The sequence below is a fragment of the Sorex araneus genome, chromosome 1 (genome assembly GCF_027595985.1).
Source record: "Sorex araneus isolate mSorAra2 chromosome 1, mSorAra2.pri, whole genome shotgun sequence".
In the NCBI taxonomy this organism is placed as follows: domain Eukaryota; kingdom Metazoa; phylum Chordata; class Mammalia; order Eulipotyphla; family Soricidae; genus Sorex; species Sorex araneus.
Genome location: NC_073302.1, coordinates 119305794 through 119332037, shown reverse-complemented (window position 1 = coordinate 119332037; position 26244 = coordinate 119305794). Strand labels below are relative to the sequence as shown.

Here is a 26244-nt window from a genome sequence, read left to right as displayed (position 1 = left end):
AGTTGTCACCACCCCTGAGTACATAGACGGAGGTCTGGCTGGGAGTATGAGCTTGAGTTTCTGATCCTGTAGGTACACTCATGTCAAGTGTAAGGCAAAGAAGACCACTGCCCGCCGCAATTCAGTTCCAGAGTGCGGTGGATAATGCTGGCATTTGCTAGAATAAGTTTGAGTACCTGTGATATATAGGCAAAAGCCAAGGTGAAATGAGTATGTTCTGCAGATTCCTGGCTCTGGAGCTGAGCTGTGATAGATTGGTGTGGGTCAATTAAGGTTGGAAAAGTATCCTCCTCAGCATGCATATTAGCATACTGAAGTTTTTGAAGTGAAATTTCTGCATGAAAATAAGCCTGCATTTAACCCACTATTTCTCTCAAGTTGCCCAGGTAACTTCATTTCCCTCTCAGGGGACCTAATAACCTACAATGTTAATGAACAAACGGTGGGATTTGTATCTAACAGAGTATTAAAAATTGAGAGAAACAATTCTATGAAATTTTTTGTATAAACTTCAGGATTTTGATCTCTAAATTTTTAGCTGTATCTAAAGCAATCAAGCATCTATATTAACACTGATCAGTTACCATGTAATTTTCACTGATGCATTAGTGATCTCTGATTCTTAATGAGTGCAATCTTCAGAAAAACCAGCTGTTTTTAGTTTTTATACTTGTGTGTGATGAGTTTTTGTGACCAATTAATTTTCAAGAATATAATGTGACATTAAAATAAATTCCTCAGATCAGTCTAACTGCCAAAGATGCTGCAAGTTGGCTTGCCACTTGATGTAATTAAGGTAATGCATGCTTCTCTCTCCATCCTAAACATTTCCACTCTTCTGGGTGGAAGGTGAGAGGGGGAAGGGGGAGAAAAAAATCTAACAAATGATTTCTGTTGCTCTTTGGTTATTGGAAAAATAGTTTCTTAACTAATCCCAACCCCCAAGTGAAGTGCCTTGTAATGCAGAACACAACAGCAATAGTACATTGATCTGGTATAGTCACTCTAAAGGCACAGAAAAGATCTGTTCTCTTTTCTCCTGTGACCCTATCAGGTGAACATACATGTGACCTTTTTAACCCCAGCCAGGCGTAATTACAGCCCCCTAACGTGTGCATGTGCTAAAGCTTCCTGCTGGCACATAAGTGAAATATTTCCGAGGTGTTCAGCATTTTAAAACCTTGATTCCATTATTATGCATCTTCTCGACAGCAGTCTGGGGAAGTTGAAAATTCCACAGGTGAGTAAATTAGTACTGTGACAATTAGTCATGCTGGAAAAATGCCAGGCGACAGTATCCTTGTCTCTGCGTGGCTTGGGTTCAGCTGTGGAATGACTGATGCTCAAGTAGGCGGCAGGGCTGCTTTTGTCCGCATGGGACGCCCTGTAACGGGCCTGGGAAGAGCATATGGAGAAAAGCCCTCGAAAGACACAGATTCATTTTTCCCAGTAAGATTGCACGGAGGTTGATTCTGCAGCAATTACATTTTTCTTAATTTCCCACATTCTCCATTATTTGCATAGACAAATCCTGCAGTGAAGAATTACACGTCTGTTACCACACACTCTGGGAGGACCCCATGGTGCTGCCAGGAACGAGGGATGCAGAGAATGGAGGTGTCAGCTGTTTAAAAGGCAGACTTCCAAAGGCCATTTGAAAAGAAAAATCGATCCCTGTGGGTGTTGTGTGCAAACTCGACAAGCTGTTGCCACTTGAATATTAAATATTAGTTCTTTTTAATATCACAGATACCAAAATGTCAAGTATTTAAATTTTTTTTGTGTGCGTGTGCTTAGTTGATAATGAGCTTTTAAAGTGATGCAAATTTAAACAGTACTTCCAAGTGTGCAAGAATAACGGGTTTTGTTATAACCCCAATCTTTTTTCTTATCAACTTGGCAGTGTGGGTCCTTATTAAATACCCAATATGTAAAATTACTAAAATTACCATGATGTAGTTATATTTGGTGGTTGGTTTTAGAAGGATGGATTTCTTGTGAATTTCTACAGTTAAAAAAAACCTCTTGCAAGCTATATGAACTATTGAGTGTATAACTTAGCATACGATGATTCATGACAAGAGTCAGAATGCCTGGGTTTGAATTAAGTCTCTGCCATTAGTTTGTATAAACTTGGAGAAATTGCTTTGTTTTATTAAGCTAATGCCTTAGTTTCTTATTCTGTAAATGGGGATAATTATAGCAAGTAAATACATATAAGAATTTAGAAATACATCATTGCATGCCTACAACAGTGCCTGGCACTTAACAGCACTCAATAGGCATTTAAGTATTAACTGTAATCATTATTATTATCACTATTATTGTTGTTACTATTTCTTTTGCATATAAAGACTGATTAGAACACCCTGCAAAGCCTAAGAAATAACATTATTCCCTCTTAGGCTTACGTACTTATTCTATTTTTCCAGAAGCAGCAAAGATAAAGTCCCTGCAGAGCAAAACGGAGAGCACTGTCAAGTGTGATACTCTAGGACCATATGGGATGCCAGGATTGAACCCAGGTTTGCTGAGTGCTAAGCGAGCACCATACTGGCTATACTAACTCTCTGCCCCTCCTGTTATTCTAATATTTTATTGGACAGGGATTTGATGGAGTTAAAATGAATGCCATACATATTTTAGATTTTAATATAAAAACATGAAGGCTCCAAGCATGGCCTTAGATACGAAACGCCAGGAAATTAAGCTTCTAGCTGGCTACAAGTTAAATAAAGAAAGGAAGAGATCCAACTTTGAGAAAGAGGGGGAAGTGGACTTCTAAGCAATTAAAGCCCAGGAGAAGCCTAGAGTAGTTTCGAGGGATTAGATGTGCTACTCCTTTTGTAGATATTTGAAATTAGACCAAAAGGTCAAATAAGGGCAGATGTAGGCACTGGATTTTAGGAGAGCAGGCATGGCTAATCAAGGAGGAAAAGTTTTATAGTGGCAAAGAGAAGAATGTAAAACCGAGATGTCTTGTGTATCTTTCTGTCCCCATCTCTTCCAGGCATGAAGAGTAAACCAAAAACATTCAAAACTAGAAGTTGCAGGGCCTAGGGATGTTGCTTAGAGGTAGAATACATGCCTGGCAAGTGTGAGGCCCTGGGTTTGATCCCTGGAACGTCCCACAGCCCCAAGTGTGAAGCCTGGTGTCCCATTAAGAGCAATCTCATTTGGGCACTCTACCACCACAAAGGATCGAAGCTGAATTGCCTAATTGCAACCTAATGACAGCAGTGGACAGAAATAATTATGTAACCGATCAAAAAATGATTTTTTATCGGAATCTGGGCTTATGGGAAATTTCAATTTCTTCTAGGTAACTATTTGTATATGACAATTTCTTATATGCAAACATGATTGATACAGAAAAATAGTTTGAATGTTTGCAGGAGCCTATTTTTAATGATAGGTAGAAGGTAATTAAGATGCTTATGGGCAGTAAAACAAAGTCTTCATTGTATTGCTAATTACATATTTTGAAAAATAATTTTTTTGGGGGAACTGGCAGCCTTTATGCGTTTATACTTCGTCTTTACAAGAGTACATAGTCAAATCCATCTTTTATTTTATGCATACTCTTTAGGAGGAACCTGGGCCTCATTAATTCAGGGTCTACCAATTTAGAATGTGTGATAATTAATGCAGAAGCTGGCCTGAAGTTTTCTTTTTTGATTAGCAAACTCTTTTCCCCCAGATTATTGCAAATTAATAATGTAAAAATATTTCAGAGGGATATATAGAATGAGAAGACAGACTATAGTTTCTGAAAGTTCCCTAGAGTATTCTGAAAGCACCTTTTATTTGCAAATAATTAATATGATAATTAGAAAACTTCTCTATGGATTGAACTGCTTCTCCAGTGACTTATCTTTGATAACGGTCTGAATGATTCAACTGTTTTATCTGGTTTGGAGATACTGATTCTATTATAATGTTTACAGACAAACAAATAAGCAAATGTTAGGCAGATTTAAAAGCAACATAAATGCTTGAAAGTTTTAGAATTTGAACTCAGAAAACATTTGTTCTGGCACTTTTGATTAATTCTAATCCATGCACTATTACTACAATGTTATCTGGGCTTACTAATTAAATCAAGCACATTCGTTCTTTGGTATGCAGAACCTTAATTTTGGCAGGGAAAGCACAGGAAGCATTCAAAAACTGCAACATTAGGGGGAAAACCTGCACCATTTAACAGAGTAGAGATGCTTTAAAATCTATTATGAAATTGTTTATTTCAAAGAATGGTGTTGCATATGAATTCTCTCACAGTTTGCTGCATGATGTTGCTCACACAAAACATTTTCAAAAGTATTGTCCAAGAAACAGGTCATGCTGACCTATTGGCATGACCCAATAAATTAGCAATGCAGTCTCTTTTTTTCCCCACATACTTATTATAACCCTTACTAATTTTTGGTACATCTTGTCATATGATCTCATTAACAATGTAAAAGAGAGTCTTAGTTGTTTATCACCATTTAGCATCTTTCATGACCTCACCAATCCCCGGTTTGGATTCTGAAACTGCTCTAGCTTCACACTGTCTTGGGAGCAATTGGGATGTGGATGGCACTTCAGCCATTATAATCGAGCAAATTTGAGAGGGAGAACTCTGATAAGCAGGAGGAAGGAAAGAGAATGAAGCCAAAGGGACACATGTCTTCCGACATGTAATCTTTCCAAAATATACGGTACTTATTCCGAGGGAAGAATTTTCTGGTCAATTAAGTTTGTTCAAGATCCATTTTCGAATCACCTGAGGACCTTGGGTTTGAATATGCTGCCACCTGTTGAGAATAAAAATAAGTCGAGAGAGCATGGCTGAGATGCTAGCAGTGGTGACATAAAGTGGGAGCCAATTTAAAATTTGGGGGGTAGTGCTTGCCCAGGAAGTCTTCATTTCTAAACCTCCATTTCATTTTTCTGTAAATGTCAAAGTCACTGTTGAGTAAAATTGGTTCCGTTTCGTGTGTGTAATGAACTCCACTGAAACGTGTCAAACAGCTCTGGCATCTCCTACCATGTAACACTTCTCTTGTGCCAATGAATCATTATGGTAACAGCCATCCAGTGATGCTTGAATTTTTTTTTTATTTTTTGTAAATGTTTATATTTGTGGATAATATGCCAATCTGTTTGCAAACGGATGTATTTCCAGATGAAGCTTTTTCAACAGCATTATCCTCCTTCTAAAATCATATTCCACACATGGCATTAATGATGATAAAATCAAATGTGCTAGAGCAAAGAAAATGGTGTTTTCTATGTAGTCGAGGTTCAAGGAATTATTTGTGGATTTAAAATACTCACTTAGGATGAACCAAAACTAACTACCCGAACCAGCAACAAACAACCTCTTACATCAGAGGATAAAGATGGAGTTCTTTTCCCATTTGTTTGGGAAGACCCAAACTATTTCACCAGGTGTGAGGGAGTCTTAACATATGGGCACATACATTTTCAGGCCAACTATGTGTATGGGTAAGAGTTTCAGCCATGACCAACACTAGCTGGGTGTATTGGGGACCAAATCGTGTCTCAATTGCTCTGTCTATAGAATGGGTTTGATCTGAGTACTAATGGCCTCTTAAGCTGCCTGAGAGAATAAATGCAAGAATATATGTGAGGTCTTTGCTATTTATTGACATATTATGATGGTCATAATTAGTTTACATGAAAGAAAGTTTTAGCTGCGGGATATGTGTCAACCATCCAAGGTCCACAGTTTGTTTCTCAAGCATTTTTTGTTTTACACTTTATAATTAAGAAACAAATCAGTGGCTGTCCTGGAAAGATCAGTCCGTGCCCATTTATGGATCAAAACACAACTCTAGAAGTCTGGTTTATTTTTATCTGTGGCTTGGGGGAGGGGGTACTGCCACCCAAAGCAAGGCCAGCAGCTGGCATCCTCCTTCCTGTTGCTCTCCCCGAAACCTTGTGTTTAATTGCCACTTCATTGTAATTCATGACATCATGGTCACTGGTTTTCTCAGACCTTCTTGCTTCATTCCTTTATGTATATTGCTTGACTGCTGAGGGCATTTAGGCTGTGGACAATAGTCCTTGCTCAAAAGATTTACCTATGCGAAAGGAAGACATGGAAGGGAAAGCAGTTTATACCTTTAATTAGCAATTCCTGGTATGGGTTTGAAGCAGACCTGTGGCAGAGTGTATGTTTAGGTGAATTAAGACTCTGCAGGTGGACCTCTGGGAGTTACAGGAATTGTTTGGGACTCCTAGCTATTTAAGACCACGGAACTCGAACAAGACTGAAAGATATTGAAACACACCGGCACATTAGTCTGAGCGATTTCCATGAATCTTGTTCTTCCTTCAATAGCTTAGTGAAAGGGCAGCTCGACAGTACTTCTGGGAGCTGCGGGCCAGCAGGAAGCGAGAGGCTAGTCATGGGTGCTTGGAGTTCAAAGCCAGACCTCAGATTATTAAGATAAAGGAATCACGTGTGCAGGCTGACCATGAAGTCATTGTAAAACTTGGCACGCCACAGAGACCTTGACGTCTCCCAGTTTCCTCGAGTGTAATGAGGAGTTGGAGGTGCCGGATTTATTTGTGCTGCTCCAGGGTCAGTCTTCGATCAATCTGAAGTTAAAGGCATAAATCGTAATGCCAGTGAAACTCGCCATGCCCGGTCTCTGAACTCTGTGTGCTGGGCACGGGGCTCCCTTAGCATAGTGCACGTGTCTTTGTATGTCCCACGACAGTCCTGTGTGGTGGGTGAAATCCTACTGTCTCTGCAAGTGTTAAATGGACACGTGGAGAGGTTGAGTGATTTGTTCAAGGGGGTGCGATGACGATGTCAGGAGGCCAGATCCCAGCTTGGGTCTCACCCTCGGGAGCCCCCTCCTGTGAGCTATAGAGGCAGGCTGCTGCCCCCAATAAGTGCTGAATAGTGCTGTGACCTTAGACTTGGGCCTTTAGGATTCCCTTAGAAATGTAACAGTACAGGCTTTTGGGGGGGGGGGGGGAGAAAATAATAGCCACAAAGCTATTTGCTCAGGAAGAATAGAAAAAAAAAAAAGAGTTTCATCTGTCCCAGACCAAAACCACTATAAACATCTAAGTCTTGAGCCAAAGAGATAGTTTAGGTACTAGCGATGCACACTAGTCAATTCTAGTTCAACACCTTCTGTGTGACACATAGGCCCCTGGGGCGTGCCTGGAGAGAGCACTGAGCACTGGTGGGGTGTGGCCCCCAAAAGCAACAAAACCAAACACCTATCTAAGTCTTAACCAACAATCCTTTGAACACTGACCTTATCCATGCTAGTCTTCAAGATAAGAAACACAGCTTTGTTGGCCCGAGGGTGCAGAGTCAGCAGAATTTGGATGGAACGAACTAATGCAGAGGCTCCTTGGCCACCGTGTTTACAGCCTCTGCTGTAGTTGGCTTCTGGAAATAGCACCTAGCCTTTCTTGACTCTGATTTCCAGTAAAAATTCAAACAAATTTATCACTGGGTTTCTAAATCCCCAGAGAATTGTAGGTCTGGGGCAGGGCAGGAGGGGGGGGGGAAGGAGGGGCAATCAGGAGGACCAGAGGCTGGAATATCAGAATAAAATGGGAGGTGGTGACAGTAGCCTGGCAAAACAAAACCTCAAGTAGCAGCAGGACAAAAGGCTCAGGGACAAAGTCAGGGGCTGGCTTTGGGGGCAGGGAGCCACTGTAGGCCACAGTAGGTCAACATTTGTGACAGAAATGAATACCTGGGTGAGGCACCAGTGACTGCGAGTAAGAATGGTCGGACACCTGAATGCATGGTCTGAGCAGTGAGCCTGCAGACAACTTCCCTGCACCTGAGAGCATCACCACACTGCAGTGCAGCACGTGGAGTTCTGAATGATGGCTTTGAATCATTCCGTAAAGGGCCAAGCTCTTAACGATGTGGTTTGAGAAGGTCTATGTGGCTTGGTAGAATGAATTTGAGCAAGATCACTGTGGGAAAGTTGCATTAGTATTTAGGAGGGTGAGGTTTTCCCTCTTATTCGCCTTCGTCTCTCTTATTGTCCATGTTATCTCAGGCAGGACATGAGCCCTCCCTGAGCTTTAGTTTCTGTGGATTGGTGTCTTCGGAGTGATGCATTGTGGTTCGAAGCATTCGAGAGACAGCTTGAAAAGCACTCAGTAGAGAGCCAAGTGGATGGGCTTGCTAGTAAGTAAACCCCAGCGCTAGGTAAGGGCCCCTTGGAATCTAGGGTTATATTTAATTTTGGCCAGAGAGATAGTATTGCCTTGCATGTGGACAAACCCAATTTGGTCCTGGGCACCATCTTTGATCTCTTGAGAGTCAACAGTTGTGACCCTTGAGTAGCTAAGCCAGGAGTAGCCCTTTAGCACCACTGGGGGTGGCCCTGCCCTTCCACCCGCCTTTCCTTAAAGCAAAGGTGGTTGCTACCTTCAGCTCGCAGCCTTCAATTAATCCTACAGAACAGTGCCCATGGGTTTGATCTCTCATTCCCACCACTGACCAGGGTAGGCACAGAACCCAGAGGGTTGAAGAAAGTGATCAGAAGGATCTGTTTTAATCCCCACTAATTAAAAGCGATCATGAGAGACATCGGTGATCCTCAGAGCCAGTAAATCACTTATTAATTACCGACAATTCTTGTATTTAAAGCTCTGCTTTTAGGGGAGTTGTTCACAGCTGCACTAAAAGGAGAAAAGGATGAATAATTTAAAGGTGGGGAGTTTGGAGCTTTCCTTAAAATATCTTTCATTTTAGGTCAATCAATGCGTTACGAGCAAAACAAATTCTTTTCTTCCTCCAAAACTCTTCTCCTTTCCTCTCTCCCACCTCTTTGCTCAGATACATTCACACACACACAGAAATGTGGATGCACCTCAGTTTTTTTTTAAATGTGCTTTGCTATTGGCCTATTAACATGGAAAAACTTCTATGGCTATAGTCATTGGAAATAGCACTATTTATAGAGGTGTCACCTGTACACTCAGTTATAATAGGAAACAAACAGTCGAACAGCACTTGATGTTTGGATAGCTTCATTCATCCAAAGGGTTTTATGTAACACTTTATTTGTACAAGAGTCATAACCCAAATTAGATGCTTCTCAAAATATCCTGGTGTAATAGCTAGAAGAAATTTAATTTAATAAATAATGTAAAACAGCTTAAAGGGATACTACAGCAGTTGAAGGTTTCTTCCCCGAGACTAACAACAGCGGAAGGGGCCCTGGGAAGATGGGAACATCTAAGCTAATTCAGGCTAATGTTAACTGACCACCAAAGCAAACTTGAACTTGAGAGGAAGGCAGTGTGGTTGGAGGGGTTGTTGGCGCTTTTTTTTTCCTTTTATTTTTCTTTTTATCAATTCTCATTGCATTCATTTAAAAACTTTAATTAGAACCTCTTTTTACTGGAGTCAAATTGCGCATAAAATATCATGCAAAACATTTTAAAAGGGAATTTTAATTATACCACTAAAGAAATGTCCTTGTTCAATGTTTACTAAACACTTGCCAGAACAAGTTAATTAATACATGTTTAAGTAAGTGAATGAAGAAAGGACCCTCCCCCACAAAAAAAAACCTCCAAAAAAAAACCCCACATTCATTTTTGTCAAATTTTCTTGTGCTGTCAGAGAAGTTCAATTTCTAATTTAACAGCCGCACTGTTGCAGCATACGTGTGTAATTATAAACAATGGGGCACCGAGCACAGTGAAGGGCAGCAGAAAGCTAATTCCCACTGCAAGTGTTGTTCAAAATAATTGTGCATTGTTATTTGATGTTCTTAGGTCATCAAATTAAGGTCTTTGCAATTTCTTCCACAGAGTCCATGGGAGATTAGACTGTTCAGATGTTTGTCTTTTGGTAGGTCAATAATATGGCCTTTTAATTATTTAAAGCAATAGAAGTACTTTTTAATAGCAGGAGCATGGTGTGTAAGACAGAAAAAAATAGAATAACATCAAGGTTTTCATCCTATTTCTCATATGCCACTAACTTTTGGACTATCTTTCTAGAATCCCTATTTTCTGCACTTATTCATGTAAACCATGATTGCTAATTTAGTGAAGACGGCTATCGGAAAGTAATTGATAAGTCACAGGGAGAACAAAATGAAATCAATTTTTTTTATGTGAAATGTATCACTTTTAGTAGAAAAAAACAATCAGAGGTGGTCAGAGAGAAAGAGTGAGCAAGCAAGTGAGTAAAGAGAGAAAGAGAGAGAGAGAGAGAGAGAGAGAGAGAGAGAGAGAGAGAGAGAGAGAGAGAGAGAGAACAGGGGTTAAGGCACTTACCATGAATGCAACTGACCCCAGTTTGAGCCCTGGACCACATGCTGTCCTTCATCCTCCAGCACAGAGCTGGGAGTAGCCCCAGAGCACTGCCAGGAATAGAGACACATGTCCCCCCAATACCCCACTTCCACCCCCCAAAGAGAGAGAAATAATTCAAATTTCAAAATTATTTTGAAATCTTTTTGATGAAAGAAAGACACAACTCATTCATGATGATTACTGCTATTAAGTGAGAATTATTCTCTGTATTTTGCTTGTTTGTTTGCTTTCATTTTTGATTTTTGGGCACAACTGGCAGTGCTCAGGGCTGACTCCTGCCTCTGTTCAGGGGTAACTCCAGCCTGGGCTCATCTGTGGTGCCAGCAACCAAACCTAGGTCGGCTCTGTGAAAGGCAAGTGCCTTGACCTCTGGGCTATTTCTCTGTTTAAGAGACTACAAACTGTTGTTCATCAATTTGCTTGAGCAGGCACCAGTAACATCTCCATTGTGAGACTTGTTGTTACTGTTTTTGGCATATTGAATACACCACGGGGAGCTTGCCAGGCTCTGCTGTGCGGGCGGGATACTCTCGGTAGCTTGCTGGGCTCTCGGAGAGGGATGGAGGAATCAAATCCGGGTCGGCCACATGCAAGGCAAACGCCTTGCCCGCTGTGCTATCACTAAATACATAAGTCCTATTATAGTTTATTAACATACTGCTGAAACTCACTGGTTTCAGTGAGTAAGCCTTAAGTAGTTTATTATAACAGTTAAATATGATAGCATATGTAAAACATCCCTACCTGCTAAGCAAACAGTAAAGGGTAACCAGTATTGCTTTTGATTTCATTGCTGGCCAAGAGTGGGTCCAGTGCAGTGCAAGAATATCACATATTTGCACCCATTAATTTTAGTATAAGAGTGGAAATTCAGAAGATATCAAAAGAGGTATTCTACTTCAAAAACAAAAAGCAGGGGCTGGAGTGATAGCACAGGGGGTGGGGCGTTTGCCTTGCATGAGGCTGACCAAGGTTGGATTCCCGGCATCCCATATGGTCCCCTGAGCACCGCCAAGAGTAACTCCTGTCGGGTGTGACCCAAAAAAAGCAAAACAAAACAAAACAAAACAAAAAGCAACTCCAGTGGCTCAGTAGTAAAACAAGTTCCTTGAGTGTGTGAGGCCCTGGGATTAATGTCCAGCTCTGCTCATATTCCTGAAGATGAATCTCCTTAGCTGGCCCACCACAAGAGTGATCCCTTTCATCAACAGCAACAACAAAACCCAAACAAACAAGAAAGAACATTTCCCTCTACATATTAATTTTCTCTAAGCTCTATACCTCAGAAAAGGCATGTTTGGTACTTACGCATGCCTCTTGCTCCTTAATTTTAACTGGCAGATAAATGGAATTTCCTAATGCATTTTCCTAATAAAATAAGAACTTGAAGTGCTAGCAGTTTTGCACACCTACCAATTATGAAATGAGTTTCTGTGGATATTAAAACTAAGCCAAAATATAATTTTGTTCTATAAACCACCGTCAAAATCAGGTATAGTTCCATTTGGAGCATCAAAAATTATTTAGCAGCTGATTCATGGGCTTTAATGTAATGATTATTGTTATCATGATGTTTTTAACCAAAACACAGAAAATTTTTATAAATAAGTACTTATTTTTCTTAGGGACTAAACACATGTATATACTCAGGCGCAGAGATGTGTGCTTGTACTGTGCACTTACGTACACACACACACACACATACACACACACAAGAAAACATCTTTAAAGCATCTTTGAGAATCAAGTTTTTCTGACAGACTGGCTTTAGTCGTAGCAGTCCTGTCAGTGATGTAGAATTCCTTCCAGATGACAGTAAATTAAAGTCAGGTATCTATGGCTATAAATTTCCATTTCCCATTTTCTTTAGCAACAGCAAAAATTTCAATTAATTGAATCTCAGCCAAGTACAAATAATGCCAGAAGTGCAATACTTGGTGTTTCAGGTCATGGGGAGCCATTAATTAAGATGCAAAGAATTATTAAAGGCTTTAAAGACAGATTTTTGTCCCAGAATTTTTTGAATAGGTATAGACTGAAGTATATATATATACATATATATGTATATATATGATATATATATATATATGTAATGCAGCTTCAGCTTTAAGGGGAAAGTTGAACTTGGATATAATCTTTATAAGGCTTGCTCTTGGATCTTTGATAAAGTTCTTAAGTGTCATTTTTTCCCAAATGACAACCAAAATTATCTGACTTCAGGATTTTTATTTGTAGGGATATAAAACTCCTTTGCTTTCCATGTTATCCATACGGTAAGGGGACACCAAATGAACGATTTCCCATTGGAGAGATAAAGGCAGGAAACTGGCTTTAAAAAAATGATTAAAGCTACCAAATGTGAAACTTGTAAACTATGACCTAACTTATGTAGAATTTTTCTCAACTTGTGCGCCCAGAGTCAAAAGACATGAATTACTTTCAAGAGACAAGGTACAATCCTTCATCATGCCTGGATTTTTCTTTCTTTCTTTTTTTTTTTTTTAGCAGCGTAATTTTTGTGTCGGTGTATGTTTTACTTTCTGGAATACAGGTCTTTCTTCACATTGCTTTATGGTGGTTGAGTTCAAGCAAGAAGAATTCTGAGAAAAAGATCAGTACACTTGTTAGCCTCCAATTTATCATCCACCTATACAAGATTTAATGGTTGTGTTAACCTGGAGTCTCAAGAATAATTATAGTCTAAAACAAGTCCTTAAAGAAAGAGATGAAAAGAACTATATAAAAAGGGGAGGCCATCATGAAATGGAAATTGTATGAGCAAGGGAACTTTCATCGTGTTGAGTAAGTCCTTTACTATGAGATTCTTTTTAAAATTAAGGTGCCCGGTAAGTTGGATGAAAATAAAAAATGTATGATGATCAGGGAGAACCTTGGCCTGGAATAGTTGAATCTGAGTGGAAAAAGGACAGAGAGGTGTTTCACTTCCTTAAAGTCATTACCAGTTTTACTTCACAGAGAAATTATTTCAAATACTTGCTTTGAAATACCGCTTTGAGGTCTACTTTTAATTTGAACGGTTAAATATCATATTCATGCCAACTTTTTTCCCCTTGTTTTAATACCATTAGGAAGAAAGCCTGCCAGGCCAGAGTGAATAGTGTAATTGCTTAAAAGAAGAAATATATCACATACATATTTAATAGAAACCTTTAAAACAATCTTCCTATTTGGTCAGACACTTGTGTTTATATAAGACACGATTTTACTTAAAAAAAAATCTACAAGAAATCATATGGAAATAGCTCTAAGGATGAGACTTGAGTAAATAATCTACTGCCGCTCTTTCTGGAGTCCTAGTTGTCTGGTCTATAGGTCAGTTTTATTTATTTTAAATTTTTTTTATTGAGGTACCACGATTTACAAAATTATTCTTAGTTGAATTTTAGGGTCACAATTTTCCAATATCAGTCCCATCACCAGTGTCAACTTCCCTCTACCAATGTCCTCAGTTTCCCACCCACTCCCCACTCCCCAGCTTGCCTCTTTCATTAGCATATTTTTAAATTTGGCTGTTGCAATTTGGACCTCATGCTTTCAGTGTTGTTGGTTCTGTGGTTCAGATATGCAGATAGACCACAATTCTATACCACCAACGTGTACGTGGCCCCAACCCCCTGTCCCCTGCCCTTGTCAACTCCCATCTGTCTCTTCTCACTCTGGTTCCTTGCATTTCTTGTCCTGTTATTTTGTATGCCACAGAAAAGTGAGATCATCTGGTATCTGTCTTTCTGTGTCTGTGCAGGTCAATTTTAGTGGGGCTCTTAATTTACTAATACAATTAGAGTCAGCCATGCTCTAAATCTGAAAAACTGCTAGGAGTTACACAGAGATCATCATGACACTTTGGCCATAAACTCTGTAAGGGAGGAACTTTGAACTTTTCCATGGCTTAACATGCTCCCCACCTCTGTAAAAGTATTTGTTTTCATGAAAAGTGATAAAAAAAATAGAATGAATCCACTCCTTCTCACAGTGCAACAGATTGCTGCCGGCATGCACATCATTTCCCACTGCTTATCACTAAAGAGAAATGACGCCCGCACTTTATCTGTTTGATGAGAGATTGTGATTGCAATTGCCCTGTGCGGCACCACACCACCTGCCATAGCGTTGCTGGCTGTTTTCCTCCTGTCCAAGGCAATTCCTTCCAGTTGGTGTGGGACAGTCTACCAGTATGCCACCAGATGGGAGAGCTAGGACGTTCCAGTGAAAAGAAGGAGATTTGGAACCAATGAGATACTGGTTAATGTCTTTATTTACAAGATGACTTTGGACATATTATGTGCGAGCTCTTTAAATTTTAACTCTTCCACATATTTCTTTTGTTTTGGGTCCATACCTGGTGGTACTTGGGGCTTATTCTAGGCTCTGTGCTCAGGGATCACACCTGGCAGTGTTCAGGAGACTATATGGGGTGACAGGGATTGAACCCAGGTCAACTGCTTGCAAGATCAGTGCCCAGTCCATAGGACTATCTCTCTAGTCTCTAACCCTTTTATTTTATTTTATTTTTATTTTTGGGTCACACCCGGCGATGCAAAGGGGTCACTCCTGGCTCTGCACTCAGGAATTACCCCTGGCAGTGCTCAGGGGACCATATAAGATGCTAGGAATCGAACCCGGGTCAGCTGCGTGCAAGGCAAATGCCCTATGCGCTGTGCTATCACTCCAGCCCCCTAGTCTCTGTTGTGCTATCACTCCAGCCCCCTAGTCTCTAACCCTTTTATTTTTAAACTGAGGATGATCATTTTCAGGTTCCAGGGGGTAAAATGGAGACTGAATGATAGGGAGAAAGGAGTTGATAAAGATTTTATTAGGTCTTTTTGGTATGTGTGATGAATTTGTTGTATGTGTGATGAGTTAGATGAATTGATGGCATTTGAGTTGATTTTTCCCCCCATTGTGAATATACAGATACAGTAATTAACCAGCCCTCACAATTATTTGTAAAGACATTTCAAGTAAAGATCATTGGGAAATATGAAAGCATGACCCAATGTGTAGAATTTATTGGTGTTTGAATTTATCTTCAATACATCTGCATAGAAGGTACTGTATTCAAAACAGAGATTTTAAAGATTTATTACCCAAATCATTTATGCTGGCCTCTCAAGTATCCTTGAAAACCTGACGCACTGGTGCTATTTCTTGGTCTGGTTGCCAGTAGTATGTCCGTGCTGAGAACCATCAGGATGGATTGAGCCCAGATAGCAGACAGCTTAGACTTCTAGAAAATGTGCTTTCTATTACCTGTATAGCTGGAGGATGGAACATTCTCTCTCTCTCTCTCTCTCTCCCTCTCTCTCTCTCTTTCACATTCCAAAAGGAAACAGACTTAACACATACTTTGCATGTAGGATGTCTAGTTTTGATTTCTACCACCTCAGGTCTCTGTCCCCAGAGTTGTAACCTCCAAACACAGGGTCAGGAGTACTCTCTGAATATTACTGATGAGACCTCTCAAATAAAAACAACAACGAAAGGCAGCAGAAGAGGGGAGAGGTCATTACCTTTTTAATTTCAATTTTTAGCTATTTTGGCTGAGAAAGGAAGTTCAGTGGGGCTGGAGGTAGGGGATGGAACAAACAACTTCTTAAGTCTTTGTGAAAAAGAAAAAAAACTGAAGTAGTTTATTAAATGGTAAAGCATTTGCTGCTCTGTGTCCCCATGGATCCCTGTTTTAGAAATCCATTAAGAAAATATTAAGATAGCCCCAGAGTCAGAAGGAGTGATTTAGAAATTAGGGCACAAGCTCAGGAGAAATTGAATTGCATCTCACGAATCTTGGGAAACATGCGCGTAACTTGGCAGATTCAATGAGAAGAAAGATGAAAGCATGTTTTGGGAGGCTGGACTATGTTGATGACTTTCTTTGCTTGTATGTAAAGCAGGGTGACAGTAAAGCATTATTTATTATATAAATAAATAATCCATGATCAATGTCATCATTATAGGCATTGTTTATCGATTTTTCATCACTCTGCTAGCTTATACAACTCTCTAACTTAAAAATAAAATTCCCAAGAACTGTTCCCTGCTCATCAGCCCTGCAGGCTGGGTCACAGAGGTTGAGGTTTGCTAATTTAGGATATTGCTTGTTAATATTGCAGCATTCTCACCAACAAAGTAGATTTGAGACTGGAAGGAAAAGCAAAAGAGGAAAACGAAGCACAAGCTCTGTGATGATCTATTATGAACTGGGGAAAGGACTGAAGTCAAAATGCAGACTTAGCTCTCACCCTGCTCATTCATTTACTTGTTCAGGGGTCCTGGTCTTCTTCAGCTCCTAGATGAACTAGCTCTTTTCAATTAGGAAGTTAGACTGTGTCTTGCGTGGGCATTGATCTGGCCTACAAAGTACATCGAGAATAACTCTACCTCTGGCCCTGGGGCTTGCTTTTTGCTGCAAGTCTGTGGTAGGGACAGAAATATTTCCTCAGTTCCCTCCCTACCACACTCCCCAAACTCCCTCTCCTCTTCCCATTTAGTCTTCTTGGTACTGCCCAACGCTCCTCCCCCCTCTCCCAGCATCCCCCCCCCACTCCATTAATGTCGAGGTAGTTAAGGAGGAAAGTCGAGGTAATGGGGCAACTATTTATGCTTTCTGGGCCTGTAAACTCCTTCAGGACCATGTTTTTGGGTGGTTGAGGGATAGGAAATGAACTTTTCTCTTTAGGTGTTTTTACTCTTGCCTCTCTTCTACACCAGCCTTATTCTAGGCTTCTGATGCGATTCGGGATGGTGTAAGGGGATTCATTCCCAACCTCTGGGACACCTTCATGGAGTCTCAAACATCCCCTTGACAGTTCTCCTTTGGCCTAAGGTGTTCCTAGGAAATACACATCTACATCTTGGCCAAGTGCAGTAAGGCAGACTGCCCCCAATCTGTCGCCTAGGGAGCCCTCTTCTTGCCGAGACCTCTGTTCAGATCCTGCACCCCCTCACTCTAGTGGGAGTCAGTAACTCCTGTCCCATTTTGTCTTCCAACCCCTACCCCTCATTTCCCAGTTCTCCACAGTCCCAGAGATGGCAACTCCCTTAATGTTGCAGTTTCCATCATGCACAGCCCCTCTTACAGAGGAAGACGTATCCTTCCACAGAGATGCCACTGAGAACCAAGAAGGAAACCCCTACCTCTCTAGAAACTGAAGCTGAACCAAAAGCTCTGAAGACTCAGAAAGACAAGCTAAAAGGTACCTACCACCACACGGAAAGAAGGTCCCTCACATCACCCACCAGCCAGTAACCTGAGGCTCTGAAGTCAAGAAGACCACCCATGTGTCTTCAGAAGAGTGACATCAAGAGAAACAAGCTTGACCACTCTGCTGGCCTCTGGTTCCCTCTAACCACTGAGTCTGCCACGAAGATGATAAAAGACAACAAAACACTAGGTTCACGGTTGGCATCAGGGCCGTAAGCATCAGATTAAAGAGGCTATGAGCTTCTTCTCAGTGATGTTGGCATGACCAAGACCCACGACCTGATGGGACCTGATGGACTGCTGGAAAGAAGGAGGCACCTGTCAGTTGGCTCCTGACTAAGATGCCTTGGATGTTTCCAACAAAATTGGAATCACCTAATAGTTAAACATCTAAATAGTCTATATTCTCAAGGCATCTTTTTTTTCTTCATCCATAAAAGAAACAAAAACAAAGGAGGGCGAGAGATGGGCAACAACAACAGAGATATTCCTTCAGAGATATCAGCTCAAAATTCTTTATTTTCTTCCTTTCATTTGGAGGTGGTGGGCCTTCCCACCATTCGTCCACTCAACATATGGTGGGAGCTGAAAGCTCAATTGCTCATATTGTGCTGGCTGCACCATCTTAAAAACCTTCACAAGACTTTCTTTTTTAGCCTGATGATAACTGAAGTCTGGTTTAATTCAGTTAGGAGAAACGAGCCAACTCTCCATGCTAACTGAAATTGAAAAGTAGATAAACATGGCGCCCAAATTAAATCACGGCACTGTGTTTCATTTCTCTGGCAGGTAACTTAGCACTGCAAGTTTGATTTGACCGTAAAAACAAGTCTGCACAAAATCAGACCGAAACTGTCATAAAAAGAAATGAACTTTAAAATGGTATCAAGATCACATCATGAACTTGTTCTTTAAAAGAGCTATTTACAGGCATGGGGCCAACCCTGTAAGTGGAGTCTGAAGCACGCGGTTTCTTTGTACAGCTTTATGCCGTGTCTTAGGTTATGATGCGCAGAAAGTGGAGAAAGAAGTGGGGTCCGCCTCCTGAGCATGAGATGTATTTCCCTTCGAGGGTCTAACCCGTCTTGATGTGCCTGGCAGCCTCTTGGGTCAGCCTGCCTGGAGTCTGTGAGCACTAGACACCAGCATGTCTCCCAGGAGAGAAATCGTCCTCAGGGAAGCAACTGTCAGGCAGACAAGCTTGAACCTATAATGAAGCCTCAGTTGTCACACGGGAGGGACAATTCTGAGCACAGCATGATGCTGCCATTTGAATCTGTCCCCTACGGGACTCAGGTTGGAGTCCCAGGGAGAGAGGTTGGTGCAAAAAAGAAACTTAAGGAGCTATTTTCACTGAAGTCTATGGAGACTTGAAAGCTTCTGGCGACCCGAATATCTCAAAAGCCCAGTCGCTCCTCATTGCTCACTGGCTAAGGATTCCTTCTCTGTCAGTTGAGACTGATGCAGTCTTGCTTGAAGATGGCCTCGTCAGTCATGATTGTCTTTTTATAAAGGGGCCTGATTTTCCATATTACCTCATGTTACATAGTCAACCCTCATTTTTTCTTGAATTATCTCTGGTGGCAGGCTTCAGGAGGTTTCAGAGGGTTCAGGTGCAGAATCAGACCCCCCCCCGCCGCCCCCCCCCCCCCACACACACCAGAAGGCTCTCATAGGAAAAAATGCAAGATTTTGAGAAGTGTGTGTGGAATGGTTCAATGGCGTTACAAGAGTCAGGGAGGAACACAGCTTTATATTGGTCATATGTGCTCTTCCAACTGTTTCTGGCTATTTGCTTGGTTTGTTGACACTAAACTGGCCTCATCTGTGATCTACCTTAAAGGAAGTTGAGAGCTAGAAACTTACTGGTAGAACGTAGCAGAAGGAATTGAAAGATCGGGAGGTAGGACGTTGAGGTAGATTTATCCTTTATGTTAAGGAAATATACCAGCATCCTTGCAAAGTACTGAGTAGTTCTCTGAAGTTGATAATGAATTTGGTGACATTGTCATAATAACTGCTCCCAGGGTGGTAGAAGAAAGTGATTTCAAGAGTCAAGGTGGAATATGGCACCTTGAAGGCACCCGGGCTAATGAGGTGACCTAAGAGGAGAGAACAAAGATGTCTCTGGTGGCTGGTAATGGATCATGGGGTTACTATAGGATACTGGACCCGGCAGTCCAATAGGGCCTTCCCCACTAGGGTACGTGAAAAGCTCTATGTTTGGCAAGCAGAGTCATCCTACAGAGAGGGCAGACCATTACCAAATTCTCCTGAGACAATTCTAGATATGTAACTGTGAATAAAGAAGATCAAATTTCCTTTATAGACCTTTAAATCTTTGAGCTCGAACCCTTAATATACACAGTCTGCTCCAAGGGACTGGTTATTTACCAGAGTTACTATTTATAAGGAAAGGGAGAGACCTTCAATCCTACAGAACTGATGGTAGAATATCTCTGGGACTCCATTGGTGATATGGTATTAATTTACTATGCTTGAGGGATTTCTAGAAACTTCTACTGGACTCTTAATGATAACACTTGCATTCCAAGAGCCAGGACATAAAAGATTGTGTTCTTGGGTTTATCTATTCCAACAATAGTTAATAACTGAGTTGGGTGGGCACATAAATATTGGTTCTGAACTGAGGATAATCTTGGGCTTAGACACAGCAGTTGTACACTGGTCACAATGGGGATTTAGGGAAGTCAAGGGGAAACTAGAATTGTGGGTCAGGTTCACCTCTGGGAAGCCCCGAGGGCCCTGAAAATACACTCTAACTTCTCAGTGTGGGGTGGTAAAATGGACCTGCTCTGCAAAAGGATTATAGTTAAGGAGAGTTTACTTACTTGGGATTAAATCAAGAATAAGTCAGAGAATCATGTTCAGTTATGACTCACACTCTCCAAAATCCAAATAAGTTCTCTCTATTCTGTAGAGAAGACCAGGCAGCAATCTTGTCAATTTTTTTCTCAGTGTGTGTGGGGGGGCAGGGGGCTCCAAGTGATACCATTTGGTATCAAGGTATTCAAGGGGGCCTGTATATCTCCCTGTAATTCTCAGCCAACCTGAGAATCACAATGCCAGGTCCCAAGGATGTGCTAGTTCTCAGGCTCTGCAGTGTCTGGGATTGCCTGGGGCCTTTAGGGCCACATCTGGCAGTTCCCAGGGCATCAAGGATTGCACCTGGTGATGCCCAGGGCACCGTGGATTTCTAAGGCTTGAACAGGGGTTGGTTGCAGCAAGGATTGTGCCTTAACTTCTGTACTGTCTCTCTAGTCTGTTGTGCATCATTTCTATTAGTTCCTTTCCCTTCTGAAATAGACACTTATTGTTGATTTAGTTACCCTAAATACCATACTCTACCACCAACTGGTTTCCACTGCTGTATTTATTATGCAGTGAGGTGTCCAACATTGTTTCTGAGCAAAAAAGTTCTTTTACAGTGAAACAAAGTTAAGCAGTGCTTGAATGCCCAAAGGGTTCTCTGAATTTTCATTACATACCACATTCCCTTCTCTTAAAGACTGTGTTGGCTCACTGAAAACTCAGTTACAACAACAGTTGGAGACAACACGATGTGGTTGGATTATTGTCCCATAGGGTGCTCTGATCTTGTGAATAACATATGGTGCAATTTCTCCATAGACAATTCCAGGGGAGAGAATGGCAACCCTCATTATTACCTCAAAATCTCACTCGTAAACATTTTGTTTTAATTCCATAGTTTTTGGTTTTGTTAGTTAAAGATCTCATGACACAAAAGAAAATACTTCCACTTGGGGATATAACAGTGGTTCTGTTGAATTGAATGTTGTGATGGCCACTTGGTTGTTGGACTCTGTCTAACAGCATTATGTGCTACTTGCAAGCCTAGCCTATAAAACTGGGCAATCCTCTGCACTCTCTTTCCTCAGTGGTGGAGAACTCCAGGTTTATAGAAGAGTGTGGACTTTTAAGCAGGGGAAATGGGGGTTATTGGAAGGACCAAGGGTCTCCTCTTTGGACTTTATTTAAAGGAGAAATATCTTCTGGATAAAACCACTAAAATTCCGAGGCTCATCTATTATAGTTGCTGGTGTTATATCAACTCATCACAAATCCCTTGTAAGTATGATTTCCCCCATGAGTCTGTGTCACCTTTCAGAAAAGCACCTGACCATAAGCCATTACATCCATATTCAGTTTCAAGAAGGATGCTTTCTGGATGAGGGGAAACAAATAGCAGGATATCCAAACACAAGGTTGATGGAGTATGAGCTACAGTGATGCTGTAACTGTAGAAAAATCTGCAGTCAGTGAACTCTTATTGGAGGCTCGGAAACTCATACTTAGTTTGCACATTGGAATTTTCTTGGACTGTCTACCACATGGACAGTCTTCCTGGCCAAAGAACACCATGACCTGCGAGCTCTGTTTATCTTACTCTACTCTGCACCTGGATCCAGAACCAGATATTGGGTGGGAAGGAGAGGATAGAAACTGTTTCATCTGATCCAAGTTCCTGGGGGTGTGACCTGCTGAAACCACAGAAATGAGAGAGCTTGAAGGCAGATTTGATATTGGAACTTCAGTTGGATAAGATTAGACAGGACTAAGAGAATAGCAAGGCAACTAGAACAATAGAGAATTTGCCTGAGATGACATTTATAGAGTAGGAAAGAGATTTAGGGAAGCATGAAAGCAAATGAGGTATAGAAGGATAATTTTATGTTGTTCAAATCTTAAACACAACTTAACATGGCTCTGGTATCACACACACTACTGTTCACCAGGTTGTCACAGGAGCACAGAGAATAATTTGAATAAATCTAGCATTATGTTTTCTAATTGAGGGAGAAATAAATTCTTATTAATAAATAAACATTGCTATGTTTCTTCTTAGCGGTTGATAGGTTGTTTGAGGGAAGTTTCTGAGGAGAATAGGGGACTAAGTCATTATAAAGTATCCTAGTTTCTGTTCCAAGAATGACCAAAGAGTCTGATGGTGTCCTCCCAACAATTTGTCTCTAAGTGAAAGTCAAGGTGCCCCAGGAGATAAGGCTAGTGGACATTTCCCATCTGGCATTCCAACAACTAACATTTCTGCTGCCTGGTATATCACAATTGATTTTTACCTCCTTTCCCTCAAAGAAAGAAATATACAAAAGTACTAATTCCTGAGGTGTGTTATATGGAATCTAGTTTCACAGTATGGTTCTAGATGCCTTTAAAGAATAAAACTTCGGTGATCAAATAACTGAGTCAAAGTGGAACTTCTTATAGGCACTAGGATGTGGAAATGAGTGATGAGACTCATGACTCATTTACAGAGAAGAATTTCACAGAGTTCTAAGCCTCTTTTTACCCCAGATTGACTCAGAGGACTGAATGTTCCTCAGGTCATACTTTTGGGCCTGCTCATCCCACTATTTTGTGAAAAAAAAAATCACAAGTAGTGAATAATGTGAATAGAGACAGTGAAATTCTATTCATTTCAAATGGTGTTTCTCAACAAGGGGGCATAAATGCACCCTCAGAATCCCCAGGATAGTCCATGAAGACCACAGGTAAAATCATGCAAACAGGTGGGTATAGGATGCGGGGATGAGACTCAAGGTCAGCCAGTAAGAGAGAACGATGGCACAGGAAGGAAGCAATGTAAGAAGGGGACCAGTTAGAAAATTATTGAGAAACTTTGATCTAAGAGACCATTTAAAAAAAATTACCTGTTAAAGTGACAGGTATTTTCCTGGACCCTTGATTAGTCAGCCTGGTAAGACAAGACGCAGACTCATCCCAGTGCCAAAAAGGAATGGATACTTCTGTGATGCTTAGATCAATTTTGTGACAAGAGAATTAAAATAAAACAATACGATGCCTTTGCATTGTCAGTCGTTTGCTTTTCACTGCATTCACCACTTTCAGCTTATGTACGTGGATAAGAGAAGCAGCTCCTTGTAAGTCAGACACATTTTTTTTTTTTTGCTTTATGGGTCACACCCAGCGATGCTCAGGGGTTACTCCTGGCTTTGCACTCAGGAATTATTCCTGGAGGTGCTTGGGGGACCATATGGGATGCCGGGGATCGAACCCGGGTCGGCCGAGTGCAAGGCAAACGCCCTACCCGCTGTGCTATCGCTCCAGCCCCAAGTCAGACACATTTTATAATCAAGGAAATCACCAAACTCACCCAGCAGTGATCAGGGGATACTCCTGACTCCTCACTCAGGAATCACTCCTGGCAGGCTCAGGGGACATTATGTGGTGTCAAGGTTCAAACCCTAGGTCTAGCAACATACAGGGCAAGCCAATGACCCACAGTACTATCTCTGGCTCCCTAAAGTTGAATTTCTTAAACATTTATAGAAATTGGTTTCTATATGCTTCTGGGAGTTTTCCTATGTACTATTTTTACCTCTTTGTGTCAGTGGTTTCCAAGGAACTCAATTTTATTTTTAAAAACATTTAAAAAGTACCAGTCCATACATAATCTTCCATGGAAAGAGTATGGATTAGAAATATGGATTTGGTCATCATCTAATGTGTGTGAGTAATAACAAAATCAATGCCCATTATTCATAAATTAAATAAGGTCTGAATTTGAAGCCAGGAATGCTCGTGTCTGTTTCTTCTGAGTTGCTAATAAGTTCTGTGGCCGTTGGCAAGCTCTTCACTTTCATCGGCCTCAGTTTCTTCAACTGTAAAATAAGAAAGCTCAAGACAATCCTCTAGGGAGTTTTCAAGCTATAAAATTCTATGACTCTCATACTATTCTTTTCAACTTTCCAATTTAGCAGATTTCATATGTATCTGTCATTGCAGTGCCCCGCAGAGGAACAGTTACGATTTCTAGAATCACACATCCATCAGCTGCGGGAATAGATGACTAACTGAAATATCAGACCCTATTATTTTATCAAAGATTAGCCCAGTATCATTCTTCAAGCCATCGGTCAAAAGTGTGTTTAGTCATTTGACTATTTAAGTGTGTCGATTTTACTGCTAAATCTATATCTATACAAAAAGAGATGTCTGACCCCAACATCAGACTTTTAACTGCTGAGCATCCTTCAATGCAACCCCTACCCCCCAAAATAAAACAGAGAAAAGGCACAAAAAGAGGTAACGATTTTTTAGAGCAGCCACTAGCTCCAAAACTGCTGATGTGTTACACCTGATAAATACCTGAAATGTTGCTAGTCTCAATTGAGATGTGGGAAAAATACACATCAGATGCTGAAGAGTTGAGACATAAAAATATGTATATCACTAGCAGTTAAAATGTTGTTTATGTGATATAATAGTAATAGTTATGTTGTAATGGTAATAGTTAAACAATGTGAGCCTTGTCAAAATAGGTGATCACTTTTGGCAATACTTCAGGGGACCACAGGTGGTGCAGGGAATCAAACCTGGGTCATCTGCGTACAAGGCAAAGTGCCTTAACCCCTAGGATGTCTCCCTGGTCCTGATCTCAATGTCTTCCTCTTTCTTTTAAAAGTATGACTACGAGAAAATGACATATTAAATATGTGGCTCTTTCTATTTTTCTAGTAGGCTGTCCTATGAGATGATGTCACTGTTAAAGCAAGTAAAGAAGCTTTAGAAATCAACGTTCAATCCTGCTTATCCCTGCTGAAGCCTTCAGCAATTTAAGAATCTTCAAACTTTTAAGTGAGCTCTGTTCTAAAATTGTATGTCACTTCCGTCAATTAGAATGAGTTTTTCTGTTAAGAAACAGGTTTCTGAAAGACTTATTAGTTTTCCAGCTCAGCTCTGAACTTTATTGAACCTTGCTATTCTGCCATTGCGGATAAGCAACACACATATTAGAAAACAATGCTGTTGAAGTTATAATAATTTAACGAACGAACATTAAAAATCTCTTCGTGTTTTGATTATACTTGAGTCGATTCTCTTCAACTGAAAGAGGACTATGAGATGATGAAAACATTTCAGTGGGAACCTTCGGGGGACGTTGGGCCATTTTCAAAAATGTAACATCCTCTGTGTCTATTATCTCATCCAAATGTATGCTGCACAATCCTATTTGGATAGAAGTGATTCTTTTACTACCTTCTTGCTTATCGCCAGCATAGCCCTGATTGTTTTGATCTTATACAGTAAAAACAAAAGAGAAAGAGACTCAGGGGCTTCTAAGACGTTACAGAAGCTGCTTACATTTGCACCATGGGCAATAGAAGGATCAGAAATAGATGGGGCTGGAGGGGGGAGAGGGAGCGTGTCTTGTGACTTAAAACCCATCAGACTTTGCTGTCTCTCCTGTATCAACTCCAAGAGAAAATGTGAAGAAGAAAGTCAGTGCATGGGAGAACACAACTGCAAGCATGAAATATTGTTCCCGTGCAAAGAAATGCCATGGGGTTAGGGGAGGGGGGGACCAAGTCCATTCTTCTACCTCTGTTTCTGGAACAAAAACATCAATTTTTAATTATATGGGTAAGGTGGACTAGAGGTCAGTCTGTCAAAGATGCTGAGTTCAGGACTGGAGATGAAATACAGAGAGCGACTCAACTTCTTACTGTGTCAGAGCAATGCATAGCTTTCTTGGCGAAAAAGGCTGGGCTTCCTCTGCCTGCCACCTTCTCTGGGCCCTAGGTGTTAGGACAATTGTTAAATAGCTAACTAAGTAGCTACTGCTTATTCTGTACATTCTAGGGTGCCAGGCAGTGGTGAAGAATCATGCG

The 26244-nt window shown here is 40.9% G+C and overlaps 1 protein-coding gene across 1 annotated transcript in view; it reads right to left on the bottom strand.

Moving 5' to 3' along the window:
- The window catches only part of CDH6 (cadherin 6), a 146833-nt gene that overhangs the window by 72846 nt on the left and 47743 nt on the right, over positions 1 to 26244 (bottom strand). The window lies entirely within an intron of this gene.